The sequence below is a fragment of the Jaculus jaculus genome, chromosome 9 (assembly GCF_020740685.1).
Source record: "Jaculus jaculus isolate mJacJac1 chromosome 9, mJacJac1.mat.Y.cur, whole genome shotgun sequence".
NCBI lineage: Eukaryota > Metazoa > Chordata > Mammalia > Rodentia > Dipodidae > Jaculus > Jaculus jaculus.
In genome coordinates, this window is record NC_059110.1 from 58,557,463 (window position 1) to 58,575,361 (window position 17,899).

At 36.6% G+C, this 17,899-nt stretch overlaps 1 protein-coding gene across 4 annotated transcripts in view; it reads right to left on the bottom strand.

Annotated features, from left to right (window-relative positions):
• Positions 1–17,899, bottom strand: part of Lrrc4c (leucine rich repeat containing 4C) — a 1,536,732-nt gene that overhangs the window by 255,791 nt on the left and 1,263,042 nt on the right. For 3 of the 4 annotated variants that reach the window (XM_045159290.1, XM_045159292.1, XM_045159291.1), the window contains exon 4: positions 6,852–6,947. The exons of the other annotated variant lie outside the window; for it this stretch is intronic. The gene's annotated coding sequence lies outside the window, so the exon portion shown is untranslated. The remainder of the gene's footprint in view (positions 1–6,851; positions 6,948–17,899) is intronic. 4 annotated transcript variants of the gene reach the window in all.

Genomic DNA, 17,899 nt, shown 5'->3' on the forward strand with positions numbered 1-17,899 from the left:
ATCTACCCCTTCCCATTGGACCCTCCTTGTTGATGTGAATGGGTCGTGCATTGTGGTGTTAGTCCACAGTTATTGGTACGATAAATGTCTCTGCATATCATGACCCAACATGTGACTCTGACATTCTTTCCGCCCCCTCTTCTGCAAAATTTCCCTGACCCATGTTGGGTTCATTTTTGGTCTGCTTCAGTGCTGCGGTGTTGTGGGCCTCTGAGGCTCTGGCTCTCTGATTTGGTAGGAGTTGATTTTTCTCTGTGTTGTTCTCCTTCCCCTTTGTGCCATACTTTTTATCCTGTCATTTTTTTTCCCAAAACTTTTCAAAACTCAAGTCATCCATGAAATCATCTGTGATTGAGGCGGAAGCTACCCAGACATTCTGTTAGTGTCTTCAGTGTGACTGATATTTCTCTCCTGCAGAGTGGTAAGATAGCATGATTATATATGGGCAAGCGTACATATCTTTATGTTAATGTGCATCTGTTCTTCTCTTCTCTACCATCTACTATTGAGATACTAAACTCCCAGGGTATGTCCTCATTTTCTTCCACAGAAGAGAATGTGTATTTACCTAGGCAACCCTGATGCCTACCTCTGTGTCATGAAGTATGTGTCCAATAAGCGTTGAATATATGAGTGAGTGAGTATTTAATGGTGACAGTGACAACTTTGAAAGAAAACCTCTGTTCACACAGAGAGAAAATAAGAGTGTATATAAATGTAACTGCAAGTAGCTTCCCTTCTCCAATGGGTGTCTTATTTCTAAGCCTTTTCAACTAAAATGTTCTATGGAAGGCTGAGACTTTAGCAGGTAATTGTCACTTCACCTATTTTCCAAATGGTTATCACCTTCTAAATGCACTATACTTAAAGTGTGATTTCCTCCTCCCTTATGTACTTAAAAGTATATTATAGTTAAAGTGTGACTCTCCCCCTTTGGGTATGATACAAGGCTGTATTTTTAAGATATCTTTTCCCTTTGAAGCGATGGAATTCATTTATATCTTGTCATTTGCCACAGATAAACTTCTTGGCCTAAGAAGAAAGGAAGAAAACTCAAGGCTAGCAATAGAGATCCTAACTGTACTACCTCCCCTCTTTTGTTACAAAACAATATTGAAACTGAAATTTTGGTTTACATAAAAAACTAGCTTAGTGTTTTTTAAAATTATTATTGTTATATTAATCAATAGAAAGACATGATGGCACAGGTCTTTAATCTCAGTTCTTTGGAAGAGGAAGGAGGGAGAGTAATTTAATGCATCCATTTCAAAGCCAGCCTAAGTTTATGTGATCCTGTCTCAAAACAGTAAAATAAGCAAAACTACTAAAAAACAACAAAACAGAACTAGGGAAAACCAAAATCTATCAACAAGACATAAAAAGATATCTGACTCCCTGGCAGATGAATGGACCCTTACACATCAGCTAGGACCCACGTGAAACTACAGAATTATTGGTGAGATGAGGAAGAGTGCTGCTTCCAGGGCAAACCTGACAAACTATGTCAGAGTGAAGGAGACAGATGCTGAGAACACTCAACAGATATCAAAGCAGAAATCAAGAAGCTCCTTAGAGCTTAACACTTAAGTAGACATAAAACACATGCTCCATGGCTCAGGATATTTTGCGAAAGAGGGGTTAGAAAGATTCTAAGAGCCAAAATTTGGGAGGGAACATTGAGAGGCATTAACCGCCCCCCACCCCTGGCCAAACCACACACAATGACTGACTGCTGCTCTCACAACTCATAACATACAACCCCATGGTCAATACCAGGAATTTCACGAGGAGGGCCCTCAGTGGAATGGGGGCAGGAATAAGGGAAATGATGGTACCAAAGCATGATGTGTCGATACAAATTATATGCTTAATAAAAAAATTAATTTGCCCAATTTGTATACAGAGTCAAGACTAATGATGTTCCTCTTTCCATTCTTTCTATTTGAGTGATCTCAAGCTAGTATGTGAGCAAGGTACTTTCTCACTTGGTGGCATTATTGTTGAGATTAAGGTAAAAAGGACACTGTGATTCAATGACAAAATTCAAGTAAAGTCAAATGCACATGAATTACTTCCTATCTCATTTGTATTATCATTATTTATCTATAAATGCAATGTCATGTTAAATGGAATTAATAGATTTCATGAAAACATGCATACAAAAACTTTTCAAAGAAGAATCCCCAAATGAAAGTCAGTTTTAGTGAACTATGAGCTATTCAGATACTACCTTCTTAATCCTAAGCACACAGGACTACATCTTTACCTCAGGGAGAGCAATTGCTCCATCAGTGAATTGTGAGTGTACTGCCTATATCCTAGGACAAAGTGTAGTGTCAACAGTACAAATAGAAGGACATATAAAAGACATTTGTTTATTTTTAGGTGTATAATAATAGTTATATCAGGGCTCAAATTTCTCTAAGCATCTTGGCATTTTCACTGACCAGATACAGTTTCCTTTGGACTTCATAGATTTGCAGAATTGAAAACCTATTGCTTCAGCCACTTTGTCACTCATCTAATACTTTCATTAAGACTAAAGTCTACTTTAGAAATAAGGCTTTTCTAATGAAGAATACATAGATTATTTTCTTTTCCTCTGCCATTTCAATCTCTGGCTCTAGACACTACATGCCATATTTCTTTTTGCTTAGTCCCACTATTACATTTATTTATGTCAGTTGATACGACTTGATCCCATGCCATTTACCAATTTCTATCAGTTATAGCCATTACAAGCAGAAGAATTATCAATGTCCTGAAGTAGTTGATAAGCCAGGACTCAGTACATCCTCAGGTAACATAGCAGGGTCCCAGAATTAGTTCTTCTGTGGCAGAAGTTATGTGCTACAAAGTTGTCAAGTGTGCCTTTCTCTTTATGCATTTTTTACTAAGGAAGATTCAGTTTACTACTTAATGAGCTGTTCTTGGTTTGCAAATACTTTTTACTACTATATATCTATATATCTACCTATTTCCTGTTTCAAAAAAAGGAAAATAATGCAATTATTTATATGTTTTCCATACACATCAATAAATATATACATACTTATGACATTTTATGTCAGAATGTTACAATTAGTAATATGTTTCAGTACAATCACATGTTTGAACATCAGACTTGGAGCACAATTATGAATTATATTTTAGTGTATTATTATAATAGAAACCAGACGACAAATCTTCTTTACTTTTATATATTTAGGAATTTTTATGATATATTACTGATGTTTATAATGCTCCCATGGTTATTTATTTGTGCATATTTTATGTCCATTGAGTTTTACTTTTTCTCTGGAGACACGGGCTGTATTGGACACTATAAGGGTTTTGTCAAGTCACTTTTGGTACTACTGAGTGTTTTAACCAATTTTTAATTGAAAGAGAGAGGAGGAGGCAATTGATAAGGCTGGAGATCTCCCTGAAGAGCACTGTAATAGATTTATGGTGAAAGATTTGTTAACCAGGGCCCTGAGTAATGGGAATGTGGGCATGTTTGTTCTATTACCAAGAACTCTATGAATCAGAGCTAATAATTATTTCAGTTGCTACCAAGACAGCCACACTTCAGAGACAACACAAACTAGAAAAATAACTATATTTTTATTTAAAAAATTCCCATGAATGTGATAATGACAAAGACCTTTTTCATTCTCTTCCGACTGTGATGAAAATAGTTTCCCTTGAAGTTTTTTTTTTTTTTTTATCACATTCCGACATCAAACAATTTACTTTATAGATGTTTACAGAAGTAAGTGGGACTCTGTTTCTAAATAAAGTCAGTTATAAGCAGTCACTACAGCTTACTCATTTTAATATCATGTGAACCTGGAACCTGACAAGTGTATGTGGAATGTTAAGTGTTCCAATCTGTTGCCTTGTCCACTTAATGAGTTTTTAGAATCTAGTAATCCTTAGTCCTTTTAGCTCATAGAACAAGCCACAGCCAAACTCTAGGAGACCAAATTCCAAATAGGTAAAACATCTACATACTCATACTTGTGGTAACAGGTGGGGACAAGCAATGATAGGTATTTCAATAAGCCATTATATTTTTTAATCTCCCCTTTATCTTAATAAGCTTTAGAAAATATTCATGGGAAAATTCTGTGACTCTCCAAACTTTGCTACAGAAAGTGTTGTACATTTTCTTTGTAAAGTGATCCTAAATTTCTTCATATATACCTTAAGTCTTAATGAAAAATTAAAGTTTTAGTATTTCCATAGAAGTAGCTTTATTGTGCTGTGATTTATTGGGACTTAGAAATTGATGGCCATGCATCTCTGATGTCACTTAGAATAGACCTGTTAAGGACAAATACAGCTTTCTCTAGTATATAAATAAGATTATTTATAGTATGCTAAAAGAATTATGTTATAAAGGCCAACAAAATACAAGAACAAAGGAGAAAACAACTGTTCATTTCAAATTAGATAGGTAATATGTATTATTTAAATAGCTTTGATACCATAAATAAACTATTAATCCAATTGTTTTTTAGCTGATATTTACTAAATAACAACAATAAGCACTCCCCTGTTTGTACTTGGATTGGGGAAGTCCTGGAATTTTTAAATTACAGCACTACACATGGTGTTGACTTGTATCTTCCTGAAAAAAAAAAAAAAAAAAAAAAAAAAAAGCCCTGTGTGTCTTGGATAGCTGTGCTCTTCCTACAGCCCTGTATTGTGAGGGAGTTGTCGGCTGTGCTCCCCAGGGAGGTCCTAAGCTTACTACTTCACTACTGTTTGTTACAGTTCTTTAAATTTTTTCCAGGACTAATAGATTTTTCTTTTATTTACTGTCCTGTACTTTCCTAAGACCTAACTATAGCTTGGTATCTAGACTGGCAACTGTTCAGAGGTCAGCTACAAAGTAGAGAGCTGACACCAAACGAAACATGTGTCCTGTTTCTTCTAGTTTGTCCTTCAAACAATGATGGAAGGGACATCTAATAAATTTTTTAGCATGCACACTTGCTTCCTTGTTTCCTGACTCCCAAACATTTTTGTGTCTCCTATGCAGTACTGATTGTCTTTAGTCCACTGTACATGTCCTTTGCTGAGATCACCTTCTCAACAGTGAGGCTTACCATTTCCTTTTCATTAGTCTAACATGATTTTATCCAGTCATTAACAATATTCCAATAATATTCTACTTTTGTGCTAACTGTAACAAGCAGAGTACTTTAATTCTAAAGTATTTATATTCTATATTTGAAAGACCTAGATGAGAAAAACTAGGGTCTCTTAATTATTAGAAGTTTCTCTTCCACATAGGAGTAGAAGCCTGTAGCAAACAGGCTCCTCTTTATAGAGTGAACATGAGTTAGAGATGGAGCTTCGCACATTTAATTGTTTTGAAAGCACAAAGTTGCTTGCATAAATATACATGCTGAGTGTCAAATGACAAAGGTTGGTCAATCTAAAAGGCATTCAATAGTTGTGAAAGATATACACAAATAACCTTTTGCAACATGCAACTTTCAAAATGTCATGATTTTATGACTCATATTTTGTAAATTACTTATATGTAACATGTTGAACACATGTTTTACACATGTTTTCATATGTAATATACTGTGTTTGCACCTGGTTTAATACATGCCATGATACTAAAGACAGCTGTGAAGGACAGGAGCAATCCTGACTTGTTTCTGGTGATTAATTTTTCTATATAATCTGTGGCTACACTGGAGTAGTCAATTTAATAAGCGCGTCCTGTGGCTCCTAGAACTTTTAATAGAGCCTTACCTTGGTTCAAATTTTCATATCAAGACTTATTTTGTACTTCTTTAAGGTTATTAGTCTTTTTCTTTTATTTAACTATATTCTATATCTTGACTTTGTTTTTGCTATCAAATAATTGCTAAGTACAATTTATTAAACTAAAGCATCAAATTTCCATCAACATAATCATATTGAGGAATTAGTTAGGTTCATTTATTATCTTGATTTACTATTCCCTCTATAAACTACTTAAATGGTAATTTAAGTAAAATAATCATGTTAATTTAATTATCTTAAATAATTAAATGCCTCAAAAATTAAAACTATTTGCAATAGGCTGTTGATGTTTAAAAAAGAATGGCAGTTACCATCACCCATGATAGCACAGGTGTTATGCCAATAGTAGTATGGAAAATATGTGACCTCTATGTGAGAGGTGGGAAAAATTCTATTTGGAGATGAGGAAATATCAATGCTTGGCTACCTCTATCAGCCAAGAGAAATTTTCTCATTGTGATGCTGCTACATGATGAAGAAAGAACACATCACCACTAAAAAGCCTTTCCTCTCTGTGGCCAGTATCTACTCTCTAGAGAGGACAGAAAAAATATTCATGTCCCCATTTAAATTGATTTCCATGTGGCTGTCCCTTGACCTCCATGGCAGTACTGCCTTGGCTTTTGCTGAATTTTTTCTCCTCTCTTTGTCAGTGCAGGCACTTCTTTTCATTAAAAGAACTTTGCAGTAAGATTTTTGCCAATTGTAACTTAGCCATTATCTTCCTCCTGTCTTTTTGTGTGGGCTGCTTACAGGAAGATGCACAGAGTTCTGTTCCACCACAGCAGAGGTGCTAAGCTGCTGTTCTGGGAGAAGCTGAGGGGTCCTGTACTTCATGGGTCTGGGGGAGTAAAACTTCCTAAGGCTGGGGGCTAATCTTAGGAAGCCCACCTTTGGTAGAGACTGAAGCAACATTCCTAAATATTATATCATTTATGAAAATACTAGTTGTCTTCCTTTTGTCTATTCTTTTGACTTTCTGAACCTCACTTTTTTTTCTTAATCTGTAAAATTATATCATGGAGTGCCCACATAGACAGACTGAGTTATTTGGAAGTTACCTTAGAAAAATGTGTATCACAACTCCTTCTCTTGCTGAGAAAATCCAAAGAAGTTAAATAAATGTTCTTGATTTCTACATATAAGGTTCTTCATACCTGTAGGGAGATAATACAAATATAATATTTTTAAATTACACTATGCAAGTGAGGCAGATTTGGGTAGATATATTTGCTTTTATTTACTTATATCTGGATTTTTGGTCTTTGATTTGTTCATTGCATTTAGGTCTGAAATGTATTATACAGATTTCATTGGGGGAAGATTTGCTTCTAAAAATAGCTTTTCTACATAAAGCATGAACCATAACCTTCTGAATATAATTATCACTTTACTGCAATTGTAATAGCCAAACAGACTTATAAACATTGTAAAATGTGCACTGCCATTACAAATTCTCTGAGGTGGCAACAAAGAAATTAACGAATATAGGCATTGGGTTCAGCATCAGAACCAGATTCAATTTGTAACCAAAATTATCCAAGAAAGGCTGGGGGAGGTTGCAAATCTCACAGAAATTTTTTAATCCCCTGGGCATGTAAAAGGCAGAGTTTTATATAAAACTTTTACAAAGGTTCTGAAAATTTATCTGAATTGAAAGACTGCTTGCCTAGTATGCATGATGCCCTGGGAATGAACTGTGGCACCAAAGAAACTGGGTGTTGAGATGCATTTCTATGATCTTAGACTCAGGTGGTAGAGGCAAAAGAATCATAAATTCAAAGTCAGCCTGGGACTCATGAGTTCCTGTTTCATATTAGTTAATCAAATATCAATAAGGCTGGTTCTTTTCTCAAGGCCTATGATTATTTTCCTACTGAGAAGTTGTTTTATGATTTGTACATGTATGTGTTTAATTAGGGTTGCTTGCATTTTTGCAAGAACCCTAAAGGGCATTATTTACTGGAGCATGGACAATTTACCAGTGGTTTCACCATTGAATAAAATGTCTCCCAATCCATCAGCAACCATTAATTGCCAATGCTGCCTCAGGAAGGGGTGAAGCCTAAGAGCATCTCCCCCATTCCATGATGGAATGTTGATGGGCCCAGTCATGTGCAAGTTTGGTTCAAGTAACTAGCTGCTGTGATACTGAATTTTTATAAACTCATGTTCACTCAAATTATTGGCTTTCTTGATAAATAATTTGTTATTTATAGGTAAATATTAGCAAGGCAAAAATAACCAATTAATATGAGGTTCACCTAATGATTTAAAAACTCAATTGTAGAGCTAATGAAATTCAGCAAAATTTTTCTTTTTAATTCAGAAAATTAAAATAACCTTGTGTAGTCTTGAGATCATCTATCTAAATTTTGGCTTTCTTTTTGTTGAAGAAAAGAAGTTGGATTCTTAGTGTTTGAGAAAACATGGGTCACTTATATAAAATAGCTTACTGAATTTGGCATACCATACTTATTATTTTTATAATAAATTATCCAAAGAAAAATGTTGCTGGTTAAAATACACATATCTACTTAATGTTTCATGTAACTGTCTTCCAAAAACAGTAAGAATTCTGAAAATTAGGGTAGAATAATTGAACTGATGAGACTGATGACTCACAATAAACTTTAAGCCAATTCATCAGACTTGTGTGGTGATACTCTTGAAATGAAGGAGAGAATTTTAAGCCTGTATTATACTTCAGACTCTGGATGAAATTATACATTATTTAAAAATTAAGCCTCAAAACTATGATGGAAATTTTCATCCATGTTTCCCATCTGTAGATGAAGAACTGAGGCACAGATGTTTAAGTCAATTAACTAGCCAGAAGTAAGTTTCACAGTTCCCAGGTATTATTGTGCTACACCTTGGTGGTAAAAATCTTGGTGCTTTCATCTGGGCCAGTGCATATTAGTGTCAGTGGGCTCATTAAGGCCTATGTTGCCTGCACTTCTCAATGTATTCATAAAGTTGCATCTTTTTGTGTAGTAAAGTCCTATCTTATTTCTCTTGGGATTCTGATTCTTTTTTCTTTATTTATATATTTTTTAAGTTTTATTTATTAGAGAGAGAGAATTGGCATGCCAGAGCCTTCAGCCACTGTGAATGAACTCCAGAAGCATGCGTCCCCCTGTGCACCTGGCTTATGTGGGTCCTGGGGAAGTGAACCAGGGTCCTTTGGGTTTGCAGGCAAACCCCTCCACCCCAGATTCTGATGTTTATACTGTATCTTCAAGGTACCAAGTGATGTTTCGGTCTGAGGTTTTATTATTATTATTATTTAGTGTTTAGCATGTTTCAAAGGCGTTTGTTGATCACAGGACACATGCTGAGCCTATGTGTTACTTCAGAAAACAAGTTAAGTAAGGCTGCTTGATGGAACAGAGGCATCAGATAAGAACCATCATGACAGACTGCATAGAGAAGAAATGGGAAGGGGTTATTTTGATAGGAATAAAGGAAACCATAACATTACGAGGACTCTCAATATGTGGGATTGGAGGATAAATCATTAATCTATGATGTTGCTGGTGAAGATAAAATGAAAAGTTCACAAAGTAGGAAGCCACCATATTTCCTTTACTTACCCACCTTGTCAACACAGCATTGTACTCTCCAATTGTGTATATACTACTCTTCTTGTAAATGAAAGCTGCTATCATGGGCTCTCATGTGCCTAACAGTTTGTGTAGCTCAACCCAGGCAGCAAGCACAGTACTTAAAAAATAGGGGTTGAAATTAGAACAGCCCAGGACTATCATCATTGCTTCCTCAGTCTATAACTTTAGGAAAGTGACTAGTAACTCTGTGCATGAGTATACTAACTTATCACACAGGACAAGAATTACACTCTCTCCATCCTACTGTGAGGAATGAACTATAAACTTATAATTATTTTATATCTATGTCTGGGAAAGAGGATGAAGCACTGACATCCTCATCATAATCATCATTACAATTTCTTTCATGTGAGCAAGTTGTAATAGAATTCCTTGGCAATTTGCAGTTTCCTTCACACAAGGACATATGTACATACATACATACATATGTACAAGCATACTTATGAAACCCACTAATAGAAAATTATAATTAAATTATGAACAATAGAAAAACCTCAAGTAACCATATATATACAGATATAGTGACCATAGTTTTTATGTTTCTCACCAATGAAATGAGAAAGTCTAATGTCATATATTTGAAATGAAATATTTAATGCTCTCAAAGAGTAGATTAAGAAACTTTTAATTGTGCTCTGAGCTGCCCAAGATAATTGCACTCAAAGGCAGAGATTATCATAGCTTCTGAGATCTAGATCTTTAATTAAAACAAATGACTTTGTATGACAAAAATGTGAAAACAAGCCTTCTACTTTGTTGGAATGTCTTCATATGAAGAATGCCCATTGAATTCTGCTAATAGGAAGCTCAGTTGTGCAATATTCATATATAGACAAGAATCAATATACATGTTTTAATTTCACATTAACATTTAAGTTAATGAGAAGCTCTGTGTGAGTTATGGAGCTTTATATATTTGAACTATATCCTTCTTGCCAGTTTGGAACACAGTCTATTGACTCACCTCATTTTCATTACCATCTTTTAGTCTATACACATTCTCAATGCCAGAGACTTTGAGGCTGGTGAAAAGTGCCACTCTGACATCACCAGCAACATTGCTGGTCCTGTAAAGGTAAGAAATTCCAACAAGTGCTCATACCTGTTCTGAAGAGCACTTGGCCTTTGACAATTGTCTGATCTAGTATTTTTTTAAGGAACAAATCTTGCTTTTTTTCTGCACAAAAATATTTCATCAAATATTTCTGTATATTATACTCTGTACAGAACATGGTGAAAACACTATTCTGATCTACTCTAAGGAACTCATTTTTTTTAATTAATTAATTTATTTATTTGACAGTGACAGACACAGAGAGAAACACAGATAGAGGGAGAGAGAGAGAATGGGCGCGCCAGGGCTTCCAGCCACTGCAAACGAACTCCTCGAACCGGGGTCCTTAGGCTTCACAGGCAAGTGCTTAACCGCTAAGCCATCTCTCCAGCCCGGGAACTCAATTTTTTTAATTGTTGTTTGTTTGGGTGTTTGTTTTTTCTGCTTTTTTGATTTGAGGTAGGGTCTCCCTCTAGCCCAGGCTGACCTGGATTTCACTATGTAGTCTTAGAATGGCCTCAAATTCATGGTCATCCTCCTACCTTTGCCTCCTGAGTGCTGGGTTTAAGGCATGCACTACCACACCCAGTCAAGGAACTCATTTTCTATTGTATTTATTTACACATAAAAACAGCTGTATTATTTTAGGGAACTCGTGTCTTCCTGACCATCAGTTCATTTGTGATAGGGTGGTAGTTTGATTCAGGTGTCCCCCATAAACTTAGGTGTTCTGGATGCTAGGTTCTGCAGCTGATGGAAATTAGAAATTTAAGCTTCCTGGAGGTGGTATATCATTGAGGGTGGACTTATGGGTGTTATACCTAGTGTCCTCATGCCAGTATTTGGTACACTCTTCTGTTCCCTTTGTCCATCTGATGCTGGCCAGAGGGTAATGCCCATCCTCTTCTCATGCCATCATTTTTCCTGCCATTGTGGAACTTCCCCCTTGAGTTGTAAGCCAAAATAACCCTCGTTTTTCCCACAAGCTGCTCTTGTTTGGGTGATTTCTTGGAGTGCTATTGCTGCTAGACACCTGAATGTGTGGCTTTGGCCTTTTGTAGCTGATTTTCAAGAGGAATATGGAAGGATTTGAAACCTTAGCCTAAGAGACACCTTAAAGTACTGTAAGTACAGCTTGATAGACTATCTGGTCAGAGATGAAAGTACTGAATGCAGTAAGAACTATCAACTGTGAAGTGAGGCTTACCAGTATGAGAAAGAGTTTTGCTTGTACAGGGGTAGAGGTAGTTTGTGTGAAATGCTTGCTCTTATGCCTGTGTCCTAAGAAGTTGTACAGGGTTTCTTTGTGTAGAAAAGAACTGGTGTGAGCAGAGGATATGGACAGAAAATTTGAAATCTTTGTGACTAAATTGGTGCCCATTCACCTGCAAATTGTTTGAGAGGTTACAACCATTGAGTGGCAACTCAATGCACTGCACTGTGGCAACAGGAAGAATGTAGACTCTTGAAGTGGGCCTGTGTGCTCAAGGAGTGTCCTGTTCTTCAAAGGCTGCTTTATTTCCCCCTGAATTAACAAATTGGCAGCCTACATGGTATTGTGGAGTATAAGAAATGCAGGAAAGAGGGGGTCATTGAATTTGCAATAAGGTCTTGTGCTTTGTAAATGGCCATGGGTAGTGTGAAGCAGGTTTGCTAGATGCCTGCATGGAGACTTTATGGAACAGTGAGACTGAACTGTGGATTGCAGTGGAGACCCATTGAAGATGTCAGGACCATGAGATGTCTGCTAAGGAAAGATGACAGCCCTGATGAAGTTTTCACGACAGTGAGTAGTCTAGCTGGAGGGGCGGAATTGGAATTCCAGAGACTTGCTGCTGGTTACAATTATTGGACTTGGAGATTTATCACTGACTAGAGTTGTTGTTCTTGGAGTTACAGAGTTTGATGTTTGTCCTGTTTAAATGTTGTATTTGTTGAATGCTACTTTGTTATGCCAAATAACATCTTTTGCAGTGTGAATGTTTATTCTGTGCCATTAGGGGTTTTGAGGGATTTTTTGATATGACTCATTTAAAAGATATTGTACAATGGAGATAAATGAACATCATTGGAATTGATAAAAACTATGGGGACTTTTAAAGTTGGATGACTGCATTGTATTTTACACCATTCATTATTATCAGTTTATGGTGCCAGGGGCAAAATGTGGTGGTTTGATTCAGGTGTCCCCCACAAACTTAAGTGTTCTGGATGCTAGGTTCCCCAGCTGGTGGCATTTGGAAATTAAAGATTCCTGGAGGTAGTGTATTGCTGGGGGGCAGGTTTATGGGTGTTATAGCCACTTTTCCCATCACAATGTTTGGCATACTCTCCTCTTCTTATTATCCTTCTGATGTTGGCCAGGGGTTGATGTCTATCCTCTCCTCATGCCATCATTTTCCTTGTCATCATTGGGCTTCCCTCTTGAGCCTGTTAGCCAAAATAAACCCTTTTTTTCCCTACAAGCTGCTTTTGGTTGAGTGATTTCTACCAGTAATGTGAGCCTTACTACAATAGGGATAACCCAATACTGGCCCTGGGAATTACCAGCCAGCACCCATGGTTTTAGATTTTAGGTTTTTAGGCTTTTTCTACCTTTTATGGAGCTCCTGTTTGGGTCCCTCCTCCCATCCCTGTTTGGTTATCTGCAAGACCTAAAAGGTAAGTCCCTATTGGTGAAATGACCATAGCCTGCAGCCACAGGATATCCAGTGATCATGCTGGAACTGAGAGGGAATGCAGTCCCCTCCTGGGTAGCCCTCAGAGTGCTGTAAAGTGCTATGAGAGTGGCTGGAGAATAAAAGTTGAAAACAAATTCATTTATCAGGAGATCCTACCATTTACGAAATCAGCAAGCCCAGCAAGAAGCATATACTTATGCAGTAATGGCACACAGCTGATGTAGGTAACCAACTGCTCACAGACTGGTCATGAAACCCAACCACTGCGAGCGGGGGGGGGGGGGGGGGGGTGAACTCATTTTCTGGTCCTGGGAACCAAGCCAGATTTCCTAGTAGAGGAAACTAGTAAGCTTCAGAGAGTACCTCCACGGCTCTCTATCTAAGAAGAATAAATATATACAACAATATGTGTTTCCAATGACTAGGCTTATCCCCTTTTATTCAAACTGTTCTCACTTTTAGCTGTAGAATTTGGAGAATCTGTTCTGTTTTACATCAAGGAGAGTTTGCTGTCTTCTGGGAGATGGGTCATCTACACCTCATTTGTCTGGGCCCAGAAGTCATTATAGGGGATATGGTCACTGAATACTTATCTCAAGATGAGCCTGAAGACCAGTTCAAGGTTCACAGGGGATACTGTCTGAATAAGATTGACAAGAAATCAAGAACACCAATTTAAGTAGTTTCTTAGACAATTAGGCACTTGTTAAATAAGGAAAAGCAGGTATCTCCAGTGAGGAGAGACCCTGTTAGAGAATCTGATACCTTTCCTTCAATGAATAATCAATTCAGGAATGAGAGTAACAAATTAGCATGGATGGTTAGGCATGAGGAGATGAGCAATAGAATGTGTTGTGAAAAGAAGTTTGGACACTGTGTATATGCAGAGTTTCTAACATCCCAAAAGTCAGCTTGATGAAAAGAAATCATTGTAATAATGCAGAGATGAAATGTGAAAATTATTTTCTTCATAGCATTGTTGGATATCAGCATTGGTTTTGACATACTAAATGCAAAATACAGGTAGTGAAGAATGACAAAGAAACTTAAGTAATTTTAGGTCCTGTGTCTTTACTTTTGATGAGAAGTAGAGGGGAAAATGAGATTCTAGAATTACCAGAAGATGTCTGAGCTCTACTAATCTCAATTTATTTTTTTTAAATTTAAGGAATGAGCCCAACTATATGCAAGGAGAGCATCATTTGTCAGAGTGATGAAAATAGGCATAGTCTCTGTTCTCTAGAAATCTATATTTTTGTGATAAATGAGAAAATTAATAAGCAAGTAAAACATTTACAGTCACTATAGTAAAATCACCAGTAAATAAACAGGGCAATGTGATAAAAATTAGCATGAATGCTTACTTGAGAAGTGGGTGAATTTTGTAATGGGGCTGGTCATCCTCAAGTCTCAGTTCTGTCATTTTCCTATTTTGATGCATTGGTAAGAGCCTGTGACTCAGTTATTTTAACCTATAAAATGAATACGAACATACTACTTCATAGGCTTGTTCTAAGGATTAAATGAACTAATAAATTGTGCAGTGATGAGCTCACTATGCTACTGGGAACATAGAAATGCTTAAAATTCTTCTATGGTGATTTCCATGGGTACTGTAATTTGGTTGTTGCTATATAGCTACCTTAACTATGGACAGCACCTTTTAAAAGGTGAATTTGGAGTCAGATATGTATGAGAACTAACTAGACATGTCTGAGAACTAGGCAGTCATGCATGAGATTAAACCAGACATGTTTGAGAGCTAGCCAGACAAATGAACAGCTTTAATATATTCACAGCTTTTCAGAGACAGAGTGAAAGTCCATGCAGAATTTCTGAATTGACTTTAATGTTAAAATATTTTTTTAAAAAATGTATTTTTAATTTTTTTCTATATATGTATGCACATGTACATGTGTTTGGGTGGGAGGGTACATCAGGGTCTCTTACTGCTGCAAAATAATCTCTTGTTTGGATTAACATTGTTGTTGGGGAATTTGAACCAGGATCAGCAGTCTTTGCAAACAATTCTTCTCATATATATATATATATATATATATATATATATATATATATATATGGGCATATATATGAAAAGGAGAGAGAGAGACAGAGAGAGAATGGGCATACATCAGGGCCTCTATCCATTGCAAATGAACTGTCTAGATGCATGCACCACCTTGTGAATCTGGTTTATGTGGGTACTAGGGGAATAGAACCTGGGTCCTTAGGCTTCACAAGCAAGTGTCTCAACTGCTAAGCCATCTCTCCATCCCACAAGTGTCTTTAATTGCTGAACAATCTCCTCATTGCCTAATGTTATTTTTGCATGTGTATATGTGCAGTGTGTATACACATATTTATATGGGTATGTGCACTTGTGTATGTGCTTGTGGAGATGGGTGTTGGTCATGTTCTTAATGGGTGCTAGGTGTCTGAATTCAGGTCCTCATCCAGGCATGACAAGTACTTCACCTACTGAGCTATCTCTTCAACCTAATTGGAACTATGTAGTTTATGTAGTATAGTGTTGTAGTTTGAATACATGGCCCCATAGACTAAGGTGTTTTATTAAAATTAAGTTTGTATCTTTCACCTCTAGAAGGTCAACTATTGCTACAAAGGCTATGTCACTGGGGCAGATATGAATGCCAGCCCAAAGATATGCAGAGTTTGCAGCTCTGGTAGGTCTCTGCTTTTATGTGTATGTGTGCTGTTTCTCTCTCTGCTTGGATCTGTGAAAGGGAACCAGCTTCTTCTGCCACTGATAGAACTTCCCCTTGATCTATAAGATTGAAATCAATTACTTCCTCCTCTAAAACTGTGTTTGGTTGGATGTTTGTCCCAGAAATATTGGAACTGTTTATTGTATACAAGAATTACAGTTTTTTAATTAAGCTTTGACTCCTGGAAAGAAGAGTTCAATTATGTCAAAATGAGGTTTAAATAAGACATTTATTAGTCATTAGAAAAGTCACATCTGAGAGACAGCTACTGATTTAGTTTTTAATATTCCATCATTAAGTTAATGATCACCATTAGTACTAGAAATGGCTATGTTTCTCAGATAACTTTATCAATAAGTGTCATTATAATGCTATTCATCATGTATGTATTAACTTACATCATTGTGAAGCCCTCTTTCCATTCTACTGAAACAGTTTAAGATGTTGTATAGCCCACAGTATGCATCATGAAGTTAGGGATGACATTTGAAGCAAGATTACTAATTCTCTGTTTAGTCATGCAGAGAAAATTTCACTAATACAATTGTAAATGTATACTACTTTTGCCTTTAATCCTAGCACTCAGGAGGCAGTGGTAGGAGGATCACCGTGAGTTCAAGGCCACCCTGAGACTACAGAGTGAATTGCAAGTCAGCCTGGGCTAGAGTGAGACCATACCCAAAACACCAAAAAAAAAAAAAAAAAAAGAAAAGAAAAGAAAAAAAAAAATGGCATTCAGAGAAAACCCAAGCATAACATATGGAGAACCTTTAAGAACAAACATGGTATCCAAAGGACCCAAAAGAACACAGTGTGCACAGGACCCAGAGGAACATATTATTTACTGAACTTTCAGAACAGGTTGTAGAAACTGTACCATGCTGGCATGTTATTACAGGCATGTTTGTCTTATACACATGTTTGTATTTGCCAAAGTATGTCAGTGCCATTGATTTGCTATAAACTGTTGCTGAAGATTTAGTTAACTCTCACTTAGCTAAAGGTTGTTAGGAAATATTATTTACCAAATGTCATCATCTGTTTGGGCAAGGCCAAATCAGCTCCCATCAGTTTGCACTACTTACCGTGTACAAAGAGCAACAAGAGACAGGCTGCTAAGAACTGCTGCTGAAGGGATAGATAGATAGATAGATAGATAGATAGATAGATAGATAGATAGATAATAGATAGATAGTTAAAAAGATAGATAAGGGGCTTGCCATTCCAGAGGTCGTAGCTAGATTTTTTCCTCTTTGTAATGGGAATCTTCTAAGATATAGACTGAGAAAGCCATTAATGATCTATGCTACAATGTGGGTATGTGTGTTTGTCACTGCAAATGAATGAAATATGCTTGTTCCAACTCTCTACGTCTGGAAAGACTGTAAAAATGTCATTTGGATTTAACTACCCTCCCCAGAAATTTGTGTGGTAAAGGCATCATTTCCTTAATGTCACTCTTGGGAGTTCTTTGGGTCATTGTGGCATGCCTAAAATAACACATGACCCTGACATTTTTGTTCTCCTCTTTTCTACTTCCTGGCCATTCAGTGAGTGAGTTTTTCTTCACTCTGTGTTCCTGTTTTGACATGCTGCATTTCCAAAGCCCCTGAAGCAAGCAGACCAGCTGACACTTGTAATGGAATGAATCCTCCAAAACTGCAAACCCAATCATGCCTTTTCTCTTTATAAGAATTTAGAATGCACTAAGAAGAAAAAACATACTATGGGGTACATTATCCAAGAGTACAGAAGGTCACAGTTTATAGAATTACTTTTAGGACATAATAAAATATTTTAAGAACAGTATATATCAGTATTTCATTGGAATATACCATCACATGTGAATGGGGAAAAAGATAATGGCATTTTTATTTTGCTATTCCCATGTAATTGGGAGAATGCACTTAAAAAAATTTGTAGTTTTAGGCTGGTGGATTGCTTAATGGTTAAGGTACTTGCTTTCAAAACCAAAAAACTTCAGATAGTAGTGACATGTCTACCAGAAATCGATACAGT